Genomic DNA, 7,978 nt, shown 5'->3' on the forward strand with positions numbered 1-7,978 from the left:
CTGACATTTTAACTTACCACTGAAAATTGGTTCAATAGATAATCTTTCAATTGATTAGAATAGGGCTGTGGAACTTCTCCCATCTGCAATTGTGTATTATTAGACAACAAATATGTATTGGTTTGTTTAACCCCAGTTTAAAGACAGATCATATAAAATTTGATGTTAAAATTGAGGTTTATTTTTATTTCCAAGACTCATTGTTTCTGTATTTTCGTATTATATGTGATTTGACAATATGAAAATAAGGGGATGTGGTATGTTTACCCGACAAAAATATTCACCAAAGAAGAAGTGTATAAAACAACTCTATTCTATATCTATATATTATAAGGCATTTCTAATTGAGCAATACCAATCTGTACAGTAAGCAGCTGAAAACAATAAATGCAAAAAATACAATAGAGAAATTGACAAGACGTCTGTCTTGTCTGTTGATAGCATTGATAGCATCTTAAAAAAAATAGCATCTGAAAAATATCTTTATAGACGTGAGTCAAGGACAACCACTGAACTACAGGCCCATAAAGAATATGGCGGAGTCAAATGTGTATATGAGCGCTCACGACTAAAACCAAAGTTTAACAAAATATGCCTCCGTTACAGTAAGAGCATGTTTCTTTCAAGATCACACTTTGTACCGTTGTCACAAATACATATAAAAACTCACCATATGAGCTGTAATATTTATCGTTTCGGACTTTCCTGCCAGAAAAAAAAAACCTTGTTGGTGGATTAAGGGCATACGATACAGTTACAGGGGAGGTAATGACGTTGCTAACGTAAAATGTTATTTTCGCGACGTCAAACTGTGACATATCGGGAAAAGATGCATTTTTCGACTGATTTTTATCATTCAAACTGATTTAATTTGAAAACAAGTGCATGGACCCCTATTTTTTAAAACGGCAATTTGTTTCATTTTGCAAGGAGATTATGTGACCCAAATTTTATAAAACTGTAAATAGCGCAATTTTTTTAATTTTGATAAACATGCAGTAAAAAATGACGTTTTTTTCCTCTATTTATGAACATTTGATAAATATGAGTTATTTCTGAATAAAAATTGCATAATTTTCAATGATTCTTATATAATACAGAAATTACCGATTATTTAACAAAAAACAATTTGTGTTTATCTTTTAAAACAAAAAAGTTATGTCTTTCTTTCGAAAAAGAAAATACGGCCACAAATCTGAATTTTGAGCGAATATAGAAAATTTCGACCTCATTTTACTCAAAAAGTAGCACATGAAGGTATATTTTTTATTACATATTTGATTTAATCAGGTGAAAAATAGCCTATATGCAAATTTTCATCAACTTGTAAATACAGGTTCAAAACTGTATCGTATGCCCTTAACACCGTATCCATAATAGTTAGACGAAAACAGAAGACTGATTTATATTAACTACACAAACGGGACAAAAAAGCGTCATAATATTGAAATATATGATTAAAACTGTGCAAACAAAGAAACATAAACAAATAGTTTGAAACGCATAAAATTTTACAAACATAAAAACAAACAAAAACGTATTTTCAAACGAAAATCTGTGAGAAATAAATTTGTCAAACAAAACCAAAAAAAAGACAGAATATTTCACAGAACCAAAGCAAAGACCAAATGACAAAAATATTCATGTATTAAGTTTTCGAAAAAGGTATTTCTTTATTAAGTTGAGAGAAAAAATACGATAGTACATGTACTAGACACGTCTCATTCTTCTTTTATAGTCCATTTCCTAGAAACTTGATTTGATGTCTGATGACATTCTTTGCGTTTGTAGATATTTTAAGATTTCTTTTACGATCAAACATTATTATTTTTACCATCTGACAAGTATACAATCTAATACTAGATTTTCAATCTGTAATATTCCAATCGCATGTTATTACTTATCATATTTCTATCTGTATATATATATATATTGTCATTACGCATATAAATTTCATTCTAAATATTGAATTATGTTTTTCATTTTATACATTTGGCCCATAAGGGATAATGATAGCCTTTTTAGAATTTTCACCACTTTCTAACACTGCAAAAAATTCTACATTCACAGTTAACTGAAGTACTTTCATTTTACTATTCAGAAATGAATTTGAATATGTATCATGACCGTTTACTTTTTTTGCTATTTTTAAAAACCTAAGGCCACTAGTACTTTTAGGTATTTTATGGTGCAGTGAATACAAAATTAAAGAAAATTAAAAAAAAATCATTTTCATCTGTATGTAAAATTATCTCATTTTTTTCTACACCTGATTCATCCCTCAGTTTGGGAAAGTATGTTCAGTTGATACTGTATTTTTTGTCCAATCACACTGTTTAGATACACTAGAACACACCCGCGAAATCGCGGGCATTCAGACCGTAGTTTAAAGTATGTAAAGTGTTGTTGGAAGAATTTTGTAAAATATTGAATGACTGGAGAATTTCAGCAAATGTATCATAAGTCATAGGTTATTGGGGACAGGAAAATGTTTTTTTTATCCCTCCTTCTTCATTTCCAAAATTCCCAATTTTTGGTTTTCTATCAATTTCAGTATTAACATACATTTAGTATGTTATGAACATTTAAGTAAGGAACCTGTAATTCAGTGGTTGTCGTTTGTTTATGTCAGAGACATATAAAAGTATTATATGTCTCTGTTTATGTGTTACATATTTGTTTTTCGTTCATTTTTTGTACATAAATATGGCCGCTAGTTTTCTCGTTTGAATTGTTTTACATCGTCATTTCGGGGCCTTTAAAAGCTGAGTATTCGGTATGGGCTTTGCTCGTTGTTGAAGGCCGTTCGGTGACCTATAGTTATTAATTTCTGTGTCATTTTGGTCTCTTGTAGAGAGTTGTCTCAACATGGCAATCATACCACATCTTTTTTTGTTGTTGTAATAAATGAATTTTGTAAAATATTTAATGACTGGAGAATTTCAGAAAAGGTATCAAAAGTTCACATGAATAATTTTAGCGCTTAATTGTATATTATGAACATTCATTGCTATATAAATAAATTAAGTGTATTTACTTTCAATTCCAAGTTTACTAATCGATCCATGGTGGTCAATTGATATATAGTATACAGACCCTCTCTATTTAATAAACTCTGTGACCGCCGTGGATAGTAAACTTGAAAATGATAGCAGATAGAATTAAAATACACTTTGTTCGTAGTATATGTGTGTTCAAAGTATACAGAAAAACGCAAATCGGAAGTCTAATCTGACTTAAAATTTCGTCCAAAGACGGGACAATATCCGGATGCCTTTTTTCTCGTTTTTCTCCCAAAATAAATCAATCTGAATAATCATATAAATGGATGACAAATGCGACTATGCACTGTACCTATAGGAAACAGAGGCATGTTGATTAATTTATTGTGAAAAGAAGAGAAGCGACACCAAAAATGAGGTCTTCTCGTTTAATTGTATAGATTTACCTAAGTAGGGTACACAAAAGAGCAACCTAAATTCTGGAATGCAAATACTACCGTGCCACCTTAAATTTAAACGATGCATTCAACTCGGTAGTCTACAACAGAAAAAAAACCACCTTAGAATTATTTCTATATTTCCGTATGTGTTATGTTAACTAGAGTATCAATACTGAAAAAGAAAATATTAATCTTATAGTAATTGGTCAGATTTTGGTGAATTATTCATAATCATAAATCTGTCTCCAGTGTATACGTATAGTTTCCTTTACATTGATTACACTGTGTCTAAACCACACCGGCAAAATTTGCTCGGACTCGATGGTATCTAACATCCGGCACAATGACGGAACACCAATAGACAAAAGAAAGGTAGGTTTCTCCTTATTTTTTAATTTTTTTTATGATATCGAAGAATATATATACATATACAACTATTTTCTATTGTGAGACGCAATACTTTCTACAACCGTTCTATATTAACGGAGAAATAAGTCAAAATGCATGTCAAAATAGCGAATTGAGTGAACCTTGCCTCGAAATTTCTTAATTTCTCGTTAAATTGTTCACATTGTACGGAAAGAAAGGTACGGGAAGATAGATATTGACACGGAGATTGCAAATTTAGTTATTATGAGCATCTCAATAAATTTATTTCTGTGTATGGAACGAAAGAAAAGGGTCATGTCAAATTAAAATAAACCGGTTTCGTCAATGTTGTTACTACACAATCACCCGGTTTCGTCTATATATATCACCCGTTTTTTTTTTGTTTTTTTTTAACAAACAATTTATGAAAAGAAACTTTGGCACGGATCTGTACATTGTCTTTCGAGAATTTAAATATGTATTTATTGTAAAGTAAACTTGGCGTGTTAAAATCTATAAACGGGCACTTTTGGACATAGTTAATTATGATAATACACATTTTCCCAATGAAAGGCGTATCCCTTATTTCTCTTAACTTCAAACTAATTTTAAATGGAATATAAATATTGAATAGCAAACACTGGTATCTAATTATTTTGTAACATTATTATATTTCCTTTGTTTATAATAGTAGTATGTAAAGATGAAAAATAAAAGGATTTGTTTTGATTGTGCCATAATTTTAATTTACTATACTATATTATATACACTTAGTTTACAATATTTACCATCAATTATTAATACATTTATGCAATCAATCATTGACGAACAGTCCCAAACCGACTATAGTCTATACTGTTCTGCACAAATTAATCATGCATGCAGTCCTGCCAGATTCTCTGGTACTATATATACTGTGTTACTTGCGCACTAAAGCGAGTTTTCACACTTAAGCATCCATAACATAGCAGTGAGATTTGTAACTTTCTCCCCGTTTCTGGTAGGCACATTTGTTTTCATAGGCATATTTTTCACATTAGTTTTACAGTTCAAATTCATTTTTTGTACAGTTCAAATTCAATTGAAACTCCAAGATAACTTTCGATATAATATCTGACAGTTTTGTATTTTCAATGTGAATAAAAGTTGGTTTGCAAAACATGACCGTCATTTATCTCTAGGTCTTATTAAGAAGAAGTGACGGTAACCACTTATCCCATAAACATTGACAATGAGACAACTTTCTTTTAGACACAACAATTATGTTGAATTAATCAAGTTTAGTTCAGCGTATGCCTTAAACAATGAGAAAAACACACAAACTGCATGAAAGCAAGCTATAACAGGGCCCTAAATTATAAATGTAAAACAATTCAAACAAGAAAACTACCTGCCTGTTTTATGTTCAAAACGCATATGGTATAAAGCAACCAAAGACAACCATGGAATTACAAACGTGTGATTCGGGAATGGACTGAGTCAAAGTGTTGTCGCTGACACAAACAGTACAACACAAGTACAAATAATAAAAAATGACTGAGTCATAATCCGATTTCCCGGGTGTCCCTGTTTTCTCATTTCTTACAATATTTTAATTCAGTATACACTTTATAAGATAAGTGGCGAATCTAGATGACGTATAGGTTGCACGCCCCGACCCCACCTTTGGTTGCCAAAACTATATTTATTCCTGTATTTAACGATTTTGTAAAGCAAAAAATAATCAAAATATTGTTCGACTCGCTACGCTCGGCGGTATGTAAAAGTTGTTCGAATTACGTCCACTTTGAAATAAAATGAATCCGTCTGTCCGTATTTATTGTCAAAATATATTGACCAACGTCAGTGTACGATCATCATAACACAACGGCGACAGTACAGACTTTTTTTTTTAGTAATGTTAACAAAATAATTATTATTGAATTTTGTCGATGACCTGAGACTATTATACTAATTTGTACATAGCAGTATAGTTACAATAAGGGATAAAAAAATTATTTTAATGCATGGTAGTTGTAATCCTACATTCATTTTCTATGTCGATTATACATGCATATACAGTTGTATTATTATCAACGTTTATCCTTAAGAAGATTTATTTTTAACGATTATAGAAAAGATTACATACATGATTAGATTACTTAATATAAAGGTGTCCATCCTTTTGTGCGAGAAAATCACATATCAATTGTGTGTTTCGATTTTTAAGACCGTAAACTTTAATTTCAAGTTTAAACATGTTCAACATATTTTCCCATAATTCATATAGAAAACGCATATTTAGAGAGCTTTAGTCTCAATATGCTGTTAAAAAATTTCGGAATGCAAAGTAAATTAAAATATTTGTGTTCTATAAGAGTAGGAATTCAAGTTTTGCTTATTATTTATTTGAATCTGAGACTCATAAAAATAATAAGCCGGTGTCCGGTGAACGAACTTGTTTTCCAACGATCCACAAAACTCCTTTTGAACGCTGAAGTTAAATAATCAATTATAATGTAATGCGTTATGATTTTTTTTATTTGACCAAACCGGGTTATGCATTTTGAAATCTATGACGAAACCGGGTTGTATACATTGACGAAACCGACCAGTTCCATTTTGACATGACCCATTTCTTTCGTTCCATACACAGAGATACAATTATGGAGTTGCTCATAATAACTAAATTTGCAATCTCCGTGTCAATATCTATCTTCCCGTACCTTTCTTTCCGTACAATGTGAACAATTTAACGAGAAATTAAACAATTTCGAGGCAAGGTTCACTCAATTCGTGATTTTGACATGCATTTTGACTTATTTCTCCGTTAATATAGAACGGTTGTAGAAAATATTGCATCTCACAATAGAAAATTGTTGTATATGTATATATATTCTTCGATATCATAAAAAAAATAATAAAATAAGGAGAAACCTACCTTTCTTTTGTCTATTGGTGTTCCGTCATTGTGCCGGATGTTAGACACCATCGAGTCCGAGCAAATTTTGCCGGTGTGGTTTAGACACAGTGGATTAGTCAAATCTATTCATGTAGTGTGTTTTTTTTTCTAGTTCTTTTCTAAACTATGTAGAAAGTAAAATCACAAAAATACTAAACTCCGAGGAAAATTCAAAAGGGAAAGTCCATAGTCAAATGGAAAAATCAAAAGAATCACATCAACCGGGTGGATAACAACTGCCATATTCTTGACTTGGTACAGGCATTCTCATCTATAGAAAACGGTGGATTAAACCTGGTTTTATAGCTAGCTAAACCTCTCACTTGTATGACAGTAGCATCAAATACCTTTATGTTGACAATTATGTGTGAACAAAACAAACAGATATAAGGCCACACCAATTTGATTCCTTGTTCGACGGACCCGCCCGCACCTATTTTTTTCAAAACAGAATTTTTTTATTTTTTTTATATTCCCGCTTCCCGCATCCGGAAATGTAATCATGTCCATTTCCCGCACCGTTTTTTTTTTTGTAAATATTATAAAAAGATATCAACATTTGTTTTTAAAGTCACAGTCTAACCTGTATATAACGATTTTAAACATAAAAGCACCCCACCACATTTTGTAAATATCTGTGAGAATATTTGTTTCAGCATAAAACCTAAGTATCCAAAGCGGGAGTGCTCCGAAATAAATTTATAACAGCGAAAATCTGTAAAGAACAAAATATTGGTTACTTTCCCCCTTACTTATATTCCCTATCAAAAAATGTTCGTTGTTGAATAAAGTACAAAGAACTTCTGAAGGATTTCCCTTCAACTGCAGTTATATTGTATGCTGGCGAAACAAAACTATCCATAGCCGCTGCATGTGTATGCACCTGTCCTGATTGATTGGGGGGCCTGTCGTTCAGCAGTTATCGTTTGTTGATGTTGTTCATTGGTATTGTCCCGTTGGATATACATGATATATAAATTAGATCGTTGGTTTTCCTGTTCGAATTGTGTACGCTAATAATTTTGGGATCCTTTATAGCCTGCTGTTTGGTCTGTATCAAAGCCCTGTGTAAAAGGCCGTACTTTGTGTTTGTTATTATCAAGTTGAGAACAACCCTCCCTCAGACAAGGGATCAATTAACTGATGTAGAAAAGAAAATAGAAATACCAAGAATTTGTATAGTTCTTCTATACAAAACCTTTGAAAACTTAGAATTTTTTACTCAA

The sequence above is a fragment of the Mytilus edulis genome, chromosome 9, assembly GCF_963676685.1.
Source record: "Mytilus edulis chromosome 9, xbMytEdul2.2, whole genome shotgun sequence".
In the NCBI taxonomy this organism is placed as follows: Eukaryota; Metazoa; Mollusca; class Bivalvia; order Mytilida; family Mytilidae; genus Mytilus; species Mytilus edulis.